Genomic DNA, 11,106 nt, shown 5'->3' with positions numbered 1-11,106 from the left:
TGGAAAACTGATATTTTTCCAGATTCCTAGAGAGAAGCTATAGTTTTTTCCATACCAAAACCCGGGAAAGATAACACAAACTCCAGTAATTATAGACCGACTGCATTTACTAGTTGCTTATGTAAAACTCTAGAACGTATGATTAATTCTAGACTAGTTGAGTATCCTGAATCGCAAAGCCTAATTACGAACTTTCAAAGCGGTTTTCGCAAGCAGCGCAGCACAACTGATCATCTTGTTCGGCTGGAAAATTTTATTCGTGATGCATTTGTTATAAAAAGAGCATCTAGTGTCTGTCTTTTTTGATTTAGAAAAAGCTTATGACACTACATGGAAATATGGTATTATGAATGACCTTTACGACTTTGGTTTAAAAGGTCGTCTTCCAACATTTATATCACATTTTTTGTCTGATCGCAATTTTAAAGTACGTGTTGGTTCTACCCTTTCTGACTCTTTTGAGCAAGAACAGGGCTTTCCGCAATGTTCTATTTTATCTGTACACATTTTAGCATCAAAATTAATAATATTGTGAAATGTTTACTACCAGGTACAGACTGTTCATTATATGTCGATGATTTTTGATATGTTATCGTTCAAAAAATATGCGTACCATTGAACGCCAATTATTGCAGTGTTTGAATAAATTTCAAACTTGGGCCATGAAAAATGGTTTTAAATTTTCTAAATCGAAAACTCAGTGTGTCCACTTTTGTCAATTACGGAAACAACACTGTGACCCTGAGCTTTTTCTAAATGGCTCAAAAATACCCGTTGTTGACGAAGCAAAATTTCTTGGTGTTATCTTTGATAAAAAGCTTTCTTTTATACTACATATAAAATACCTGAAAGCCAAATGTTTGAAGTCATTGAATCTTTTAAAGGTAATTTCAAATACTGATTGGGGAACAGATCGCAAGGTTATGTTAAGACTTTATAGGAGAGATCGCCGTGACGTTACGCATTAACACCTGTTTATCTGGTGGTGGGCTAAACAAATGTTTTTACATCGTTTGTGTATGGGGTCGGAATTTTTAATTTTTAATAACTTTTTCGCAAATTAATGGATTTTAAAAATTCAAAAAGTTTTGAAATGCTTACAATTTTCATATTTTCTTATTTAAATATCTTTTTGAAATGAAAAACCATTTTAAATGACATATGATTTTAATAGCGGCGTAACGATGCTCCAAAGTTTTAGAAAAAACACTGTAAGTTAAGCGTTCATAATTAATATATTTTATTCCAAAATAATAATTAAAAGTAATTAATAAATTGCTTGTTTTATATCCTTTCCATTGATCAAAAAATTATTGATATCATTTGTGTTTTAAGAAAGTTTTAGCTGTTAGAAAAACACCACTGTTTACAAAAACATGGACGCTCGGCGTCTGCCCACCCGACCTTTGTCTTATCAGTTCTGAAAATAGAAAATACAACTTATTTGTATACAAACACGATCTCTCCTATAGAGCTTTAATTAGATCTAAGCTAGATTACGGTTGTGTTGCTTATGGTTCAGCAAGAAAATCTTATTTACAAATGTTAGATACCATCCATAACTAAGGTCTTCGTATTGCACATGGTGCATTCCGAACATCGCCAGTTGAAAGCTTGTATGCTGAAGCAAACGAACCCCCTCTTTACACACGCCGAGAAAAACTTTCATTGCAATATGCTTTGAGGATGGCTGCAAACAAATGTAATCCTGCTCATAAAATCATTTTTAAACCAAAGTACTTTTATTCATATGAGAAAAAACTAAAACAAATGAAATCATTTGGAATTCGCATACAGTCTTTTATGAATAAAACTGACTTTGAATTCGATGGTATTAAAGAAAATTCCAGATACATCACCATGGACCCTTAATTCCCCTACAGTTCTTTTTGATATGAAAACTGCCTTTAGAAAGTCTGAAACAAACCCTGAAATATTCAAGTCCAAATATAATGAAATCAAGTCAGTTTACAAGGACTATTTTGCAATTTACACAGACGGTTCGAATGATGAATTTAGGGTTAGGTGTGCTGCTGTCATCACCTTCATCAATCAAAATTCATTCAAAATATTCTTCTCAGGGTTCATGAACTGCCTTTAAAAAGTCTATCATATTTTGTTGGATTCCTAGTCATGTTCGTATTCATGGAAACGAGGATGCTGATACTGCAGCAAAGAAAACCCTTTCATTATCACAATCTAATTTGAAATTACCACATACCGATTTAGCCCAAATATAAACAAATACATCTTATCTAAATGACAATTGTCATGGAGCAATGCTTCATTCAATAAACTTCATGATAGGAAACCTACTCTAGGGGAATGGCACTAAGGGAACATATCTGTTCGCAGAGAGGAAGTTGTTCTTTCTCGTTGTCGAATAGGTCATACCCGTTTGACTCATTCTTATTTTTTGAATAAAGAAGATCAACCCGAATGTGTACCATGTCAAACTAGCTATTAAACATGTTTTAATCGACAGTGTGGACTTTGCTCCACAACGCAGTACATACTATGGCGTTCAATCTTTGAAAGAGTTATTTAAAAAAGTTTCAGTCGGAAATATTTTATCTTTTTTAAGCAGATAGGGATTTATAAAAAAAACATGAACATTTTTATATTTTTTATTCACATATTTTGCAATATTATTATGTTTGCAGCTGATATTTTAACACATACGTATATACATTTTTACTTAAATGATTTTAGATTTGCTTTACATTTTTACATTAATGATTTTAGATATGCTTTACAATTGGCGTTTTCAATAAAACTTCTTCTCGGCGATATATGACCATTTTGTGTCGATTCCTCACTCGCACACTCACTCATGGTAAATCACTGTGGGGCACCGCCCATGACAAACACGCACAGACACATATACGCACGCACAGAAACAGGAAAAAACAACAGTCGGGCACCGCCTAAAGACGACCGGCGGACAAAATTATGGTGTGCACGATAATGTACTCATAGAAAAAGGAGAGAAAAAACGAAAATGCAAGGAAAAGGGATGGGATTGGGCGATGGGGGTAAAAACACAAAACACAAACATTCTGAATTTTACAGAAAACGAAGTATAGTAATAAGAAATATACTTAAGCAAATACCTTATTCGTTATATCTTGGTTAAAAAGAAATATCATATTTGCCTGACTGAAATAAGTACTGCAGACAAACACTGCTAACGATAGAAGTTAGCTATAAATACATTGTTGTAGAAACGATCAACATTTACTAACAGTAACTTAATCGACTGTGTGGACTTTGCTCCACAGCGCAGTACATACTATGACGTTCAATCTTTGAAAGAGTTATTTGAAAAAGTTTCAGTCGGAAATATTTTATCTTTTTTATTAAAATGAAGATATATGGATTTATCAAAAAATCTGAACATTTCATATTTTTACTCACATCTTTTGCAATATTATTATGTTTGCAGCTGATATTTTTAACACATACATATATATATATTTACATGAATGATTTTAGATATGCTTTACATTTTTACATAAATGCTTTTAGATATGCTTTACAATTGGTGTTTTCAATATAACTTCTTCTCGGCGATATATGACATTTTTGTGTCGATTCTCCGTAAAACCACACTCGCTCACTCACTCACTCACTATATAGTATACTATTAAACAGTACAAAAACCTCTATGGAAATGCTTATTATTTTCAATATTAAATTTCAATATTAAATTAAGATAATTTCGTCATTTTGCTCCTAAACTGCGTTTCGTTTTTTTGTATGCAAAGTTAGACTTAAAAAGTACACCGTTACCTATATAAAATTGTTATACAATAGCTAAATGAAACATTTCCTGACAAACGACATCATGTTTAAAGACCACCCAAAAGCAAGTCGTAGTACCCCCTGGTCTGGATAATTTTAGGTGAACCGGAAATTGCTCATCGGAAATAAGTAATATGGACAATGTATGATAATGATTTTTTTCATCAAAAAGAAGAACTTAGTACCATTACAGACGCATTTTACTAAAGCCGTGATTTGACTTTCTTACTGTATGGTGTTGAAGCTCTGCTTTGGACAAAGTTGCAAGGCTACAGAAATGCATCTTTTTGAAAATACAAAGCTTGCACTTCTTAACGGTCGTATTTCTTTTAGATAATAGGATTGCTTAATAAACAAGACGACCATATTTAGCTATACATACATTATACTTGTACAAGCTAATATATGAAAATTATATCCCCCCACCTTTAAAAACGGAGGTGCATATATTATTGCCCCAGTCCTGTGTGTCCGTCTGTCCGTGCTCAAAATGTTGTCGCATCGGTAAAAATATAACAGATATTGCTGGACAAAGTATTTAAGCAATTGCGTGTTTTTCGTTTGTTCCTTTGTCTGTATTTGTCTTACGTATGTAAGCTTTAAAGGTAAGTTTATTTAACTTCGCATATAACATAACGTAACATAACATGACATTTATTCTATTTAACATAAAATTGTGTACATACAATTTATAGTCAGACATAGTACAATATATGTAAAGCATAACCCATGACAGTAATTTCAAACATTTAACTGAGACGATTCAGTGGATTAAAATCCTGTAACACTATTATACCATAATCACGGTGAGGATGCGTACACCGGATATTGCCATTTAGTGATAAGGTATTTTCCGAAAACGTGTTTTTCGTCGACAAGGTAAGTAAAACACCTATTTACTATTGTATTATACTTCTATAGAAGAAAAGATCATTGTTTTTAATAACTAGATACTGTGTATATGCTCTCACAAGCGTAAAATGAGTCAATCTTATGAAGAACCGCTAAAATTTGTGATAAACTTGCATCTTTATCATCTGATAAATGCAGGTCGGGGACACATTTCTCCCGATATCGTCACTTATTGTCTTGTGATAAAAATTCTGAATCGTATGATTTATTTAGTTACATACAAAGAAAATATGTGCCAAATTTCAGCTTTGTAAATGTTCAAATGACGGAGAAATCGATGACAAATGAGCGTCGATGGTGTACTGTGTATTGCAAATATATGTACTGAGTATTGACTTGTATCACATTTTACTGTACTGTGTATTGTTTATATCATCGCTGAGTTTTATAGAATTAATCTTACAAAATGTACATTATCATTTCCTTTCCAAAGTACAAAACAGTAATTTCTTTAGCCCTGAAGATACGTGTTGTTTTACATTGATATTTATAGCGTTTACTCTGTTGTAATTCATGTAATAAGCTCTAAACGTAACTCTCAGTCACCATAGTGCAACAACGGGCAATATTTTTTGTTACGTTTAGCTGTAAATGTATATATATTTTCTATTCTTCCATTGAGCATTGATTAAGTTGATTTTACACGAATTATCTCAAAAACAGTTAAAGGTATCTTTTATAATTTTGCATTGCCACTAAGACTTACTCTCAATATCTAGCAGAAAGCCCGGCCCTGCTAATAAATACTATATTGTGATTTTTTTTGTTGCAGATTCAACTTGTTTATGTGTGTTTATGGCTGGCTCGACGAACGAATTTAAGGCCATTGTATGTCATTTTGTTGAACACCACCCAACTGACGAGAATATTATAGTACGCTAACGACCAAAACGGCAAAAAAAGTAAATTACAAGATAGCACCAGACATATGCAGAGAAAAAAAGCAGAAAAAATACTGTTGATTCAGAAAATATTAACATACTTGTTTCAAAAAGGAACCCGCTTACAAAAGTGACCAATTTGCAATAGAAAGAAACCTTTGATTTGGACAAATGGTGAGGAGCTTGTTCACTGACGGCAGTGGAAATGTATGCTACCTACCTCGCCATCTAGCAGAACTCAACATTTACACATGCTACCAGTACAAAAATATAATCTAGAGACACATACACGGCGGTGTACATGGAACTTTCAATGTTACACAGAGTGCAATTCCATGGACAGACAAGGTTTTCAGAGAGTATTGTTATACAGTCTATGAAAGAATGTGACAAAATAGATGGATGAATAAATAGCCTTTAATCAGTTTGTTTGCCAAGAAACGTTTTCTTCGATTTTATAGTTTCCTATATTTCTTGACGTCGCAAAAATTTTTCATCGACAACTTGGTTAATATGAGGTATAGTGAAGACTGCAAGTTGTTTTGAAGAGCAGGCTTATAACTCTTACACTGATTTTACAATTATACAACTTCTTGCAATAACAGAGACCGCATTTCTGACGCTAAATTAAGAGGAAAGAGAAAAGCAAGACAGACGAATACTTATTGACATTAAAAGAAGCAGCTAGTTACTGCATAAATGTGATGAGTGTACATTACTTCCACATAAGACTGGGCATTGATACTGAAATAGGTTCTGTTGTGACAGATTTATTTTACCACCAAGTAATATTGTAAAAGTCATGTTTTACTTTGATAAAGAACAAAAAGTCATGTACATTGAAATATTTATTAAACAAACACGAAACGTAAACACAAATTCATAAAATAGCAAAGATAATAATAAGATAGTAGACGAACTCTATAAGATTTGTCTTTCGTTCTAATCCTGTCCACCAACTGTACTTGTAATGTTAGTATATGTATATTGCTGGGAATAAATATGTTTAAACCAAAGATCATAAACATTTGACATTCAACAGTTTGAATACATGAAAAAAATCGAAATGATCTTCAAGTGAGTTCCCGATCGTTTTTTATAGTTCGAAGTTGACCTTGACAATAAATATACAATTTTGGTCAACAGAGAAGTTGATCACATAAAAGTGATAACGAACTGTTTGCATAGAAATGACATATATCTTGTAAATGAAGTGTGCAAAATACTTTCAAGAATAACACATGGCACTGTTTCCTCCTACTTTTAACACAAATTGCTCAGTGCATATGACACCCATTTTGTTTCGTATGAAGCAAGTGGTGAGCTAATTACCTTTCAGAACAATGCATTTAAACCAATAAAAATAGCTTTGACTATATTATTTAAGAAAATTTCAAGTGAAACTAGTTCAAAGGTTCTACGTCAAATGAGTTAGGGTTATTGAGGAGAAACCACTTTAAACGTTCAAAGCCCCTACCATATTGACATTTGAACTATTGACACCATAATCGATAAAGGTCGTCTAATGACCAAGGTTTCTGTTTCTTTGTAGTATGAAAGCGAAAGGATAACATATTTTCATGTTTGCTCTTCTTATAAGGGGATACCTTTTCCACACTTGTCGTCATCATATCCTGTGTTCCATTATTATAAAACTTAAATTCACGGCTAGTCTTTAGACAGTTTCTCGGAGTGACTATTGGCATGCCGCTGTAATTGTAAGTTGTAATATCAGTGTTCAAACTGGTGCTTGTTATTTTCGCTGTGAAGTCTAATTTCATCTGCAAACAGAAAAAGACATTCAATCATTTAGGCCAATGGAATTACATGCCTTGTCTATCTAATGACCATAAATGACTGAAAATATGCACGTTTTTCAATATCAATACTCAGTACACCAAACTGCAATACACAGTACAAATATTACTTTGAAAACTCAATACACAGTACACCATCGACGCTCATTTATCACCGATTTCTCCGTAATTTGAACATTTACAAAGCTGAAATTTTGCACATTTTTTCTTTGTATGTGACTAAATAAATCGTACGATTCAGATTTTCCCCACAATGCAAATAGGTTATGGTATCGGGACAAATGTTTCTACGGCATGCATTTATCAAATGATAAACTTGTCATTTTATCAACAATTTTAGCATTTCTACTTAAGATTGACCCATTTTACGCTTGTGAGAGCATATACATAGTATCTAGTTATGAAAAGTAATGCTCTTTTCTTCTGTAGTAGTATAATACAATAGTAAATCGGGATTTTACTTACCTTGTTGACGAAAAATAATCACGTTTTCGGAAAATACCTTATCACTTGGTGGCAATATCCGGTGTACGCATCCTCACCGTGATAATTCCCGACAATAAAATGGTATATAGAGGAACTCAATCATAATTTATATTTATCCTTTGTTGCCACAACCTAAATGAGATGTAAGTACTAGTAACTTTTGGCTATAATACAAAACAGATTTCAGAGTTTATTTCCCTTGCATTGTTCAAGTTAAACTAATTTGGGTATATAAGTTCGGGCATTGAGCCGTGAATGCACTTTTAGCATTTAGTATAAAAAAAAATACTTCGTCAAATGTCGAGGAGAACGACTAAGTCACTGTAATCAGTGTTCGAAATTCAACAATATAATATGAACAACACCATGAGAAAACCAGCATAGTGCATTTGTGACCAGCGTGGATCCAGAGCAGCCTGCGCATCCGCGAAGTTTGGTCAGAATCCGTGCTGTTCGCTTTCAAAGTCTATTGCAATTAGAGAAACCGTATGCGAACATCATGGATCCTGACCAGACTGTGCGGATCTGTAGGCTTGTCTGGATCCATGCTGGTGGCAAATGCACTATGTTGGTTTTCTCATGGCGCGGCTCATATAAAAAAAAACATGTGGCATGCCATGGCAAAATAAAAAAAATGAATTATCGATTTGAAACAACATATTTCTACAAATGCATTCTTTTACAAATCTTTTCAAACCCTATTGTTCAGGTGCCATAGAAGTAACAAAGAATGTTGTTAAATTCGATACGATAGAATGCAACAAAACCGAGACTGATACGGGAAAAAACATTTTCCAAACGATTAGATTGCACCTCATGTATACCGAGTATATTTACTGTTAACATAAAGTGTGCACATAATTATTATTTGATATTCTACTGTTTTAGTCTGACGCCTAATAATTTTGACATGTCTTGAATAAATCGTTTGAGTATACCAAAATAAAAAATGGTCATTCATCTAAAGTTTTGACAACACTTACCAAGCTTGAACAATTTTTAATATTATGTTAATTGCTTTAGGGCAAATATATTAGATCTGTAGGCTTGTCTGGATCCATGCTGGTCGCAAATGCACTATGTTGGTTTTCTCATGGCGCGGCTCATATAAAAAAAACATGTGGCATGCCATGGCAAAATAAAAAAAATGAATTATCGATTTGAAACAACATATTTCTACAAATGCATTCTTTTAGAAATAGTTAAAATCACTTTTTAAGAAAAATGAAAAAAATTGCCATGGCAAAATAATGAACTTTGCCATTGCAAAAGACCGATTTGCCATGGCAAAACCGCTTTTGTCAAGGCAAATGTAAATTTCTCGTACTGATTTACAAAAAACTAGTAATGATATCATATCAAAACATACTTACTTTAAAATAGGTGGGTTGATTTAACAATTTAATGCAATTTTCATTTTTGTAAAGCGCGTATAAATGTGGACTGTATTTGCCAAATACCGGCGTGGCAAAAAGAAACCGGCGGCTATTATATATGCAATGGTATCGAAGCGCAGAAAAAATGTCAATATTCCGTGTTGTATCCTCATAACTCAATAGCATATAATATTGATGAGTTATACGAGACCTTCCGCAAGTAAGACATTTACGCTGTAAGCAGTAGTCGGATGGAGTAGTAGGTGATGGACGGATAGCTCAGTGGTTTGCACACTGGCCTTCCAATCCTGAGGTCGTGGGTTCGATCCCCGGCAGCTACTCGGGAATTTTTCAGAAACGCTTTTCAGTGTTTCCCACACAACTAGAGGTGTACTGGTCAGGAACCCAGGCAATCCTTGTGTGTATCAGTGCTATACACAGGGCACGTTAAAGAACAAGGCTGTCTATTCGCAACGAGCTAGGCTAAGTTAGCCGGACAAGCCTGTATCCAATCTGACTAAAGTACTTGATCTTCTAAACGAAGATCTGAGAACGACCCATTCACATTCGTCTTCTGTATATTTTGGATTTCCAGTATTGCTATTTTTATTTTATCCAATCAGACGACTTGTTCGAATGTCAAAGAGTAAGAAAAATGTGCAGTCATTCCAGGGCTCGAACCCGGGACCCCTCGCTTACAAAGCAAGTGGCCTACCGATTGAGCTAACCGGCTATCAGATACATTATGACATAAGAATTGTAAATATCAAAAGTCAAGGCTACAGGTAGATTTGCAAGATGTTGTAAGTTAGGCTCTGATTGGCTAGCGAAAGGGTCGTCAGAACGAGGCAATGAATAGGTCGTTCTCAGATCCTATGCGTAGCGTAATAGGATATGTACTTTAGTCAGACTGAGCCTGTATCTGATTTCTGATCTCTCTGTCGTGGGGGCTTTGTCTCACTCTGTCCCTCTGGTCCGATCGCTCTGTGTCTGTACTAGTAGAGGATGAATTATGCGCCCTGTGTGGCTGCATTTGAACTATGTAAAGCGCCTTTGAACGTGAAATTGATCATGAAAAGGGCGCTGTATAAATCTGGTATATTAATTAATTTTAATTTTTTAATTAGTCATTGTTTAGGTACGATATATAAGGACTAGTTCCCTTAGCGAAAAAGTTCAAAAGTCAAGGTATGTTGATGTTATGTAAATATTTCGTATATGACTTTTGTCGATGGACCAAGCTTCGGTCGGCCTTACCGAACCGAAATATATACGTAGATGTTACCTAGCGGACAGTACCATAGTATTTACGTCAGACATTCGTATTTGCGAAAGCAACAAAATATGTATGTACAACACACGCACGTCGAGAGTTACGTTGTCTACCATTTGTAAATCAGCCTAGCCCGCCGTACTCTAGAGCTTACAAGGAATGTTTCTGATGTTCAAAACGCCCTGAAGTGCGCACTAGTTTCGAGATTACGTTTCTCTGCATAGGTACAGTTAACATCCAACACCAAAAATTTGAAGAAATCTCACCATTCCTGTTGCAACAGAAATATGACAAAACAACTGAATTATTCAATAAATACAAAATGTAAAGTTATTAATTGTGTAAGTTAAAATGATTTTAAATGCAAAATTATTTCATTAACCACATTAAACTATTAGATCTTAATACATTAACTTGTTTTTGTTGTTCTTGTTATAAAACGAATTTCCAAAGTTAAACATTATTCATTATCAAGGATAAAACAGAATCATAATATCCATATGTAATGTGATAATCGAAAGAAAGAAAATACTTAAGAAACAAAAACAAGATTATTA

Source organism: Mercenaria mercenaria, chromosome 18 (genome assembly GCF_021730395.1).
Source record: "Mercenaria mercenaria strain notata chromosome 18, MADL_Memer_1, whole genome shotgun sequence".
NCBI lineage: Eukaryota > Metazoa > Mollusca > Bivalvia > Venerida > Veneridae > Mercenaria > Mercenaria mercenaria.
The sequence above is the reverse complement of the archived record's forward strand: the minus strand, read 5'-3'. Positions refer to the sequence as shown.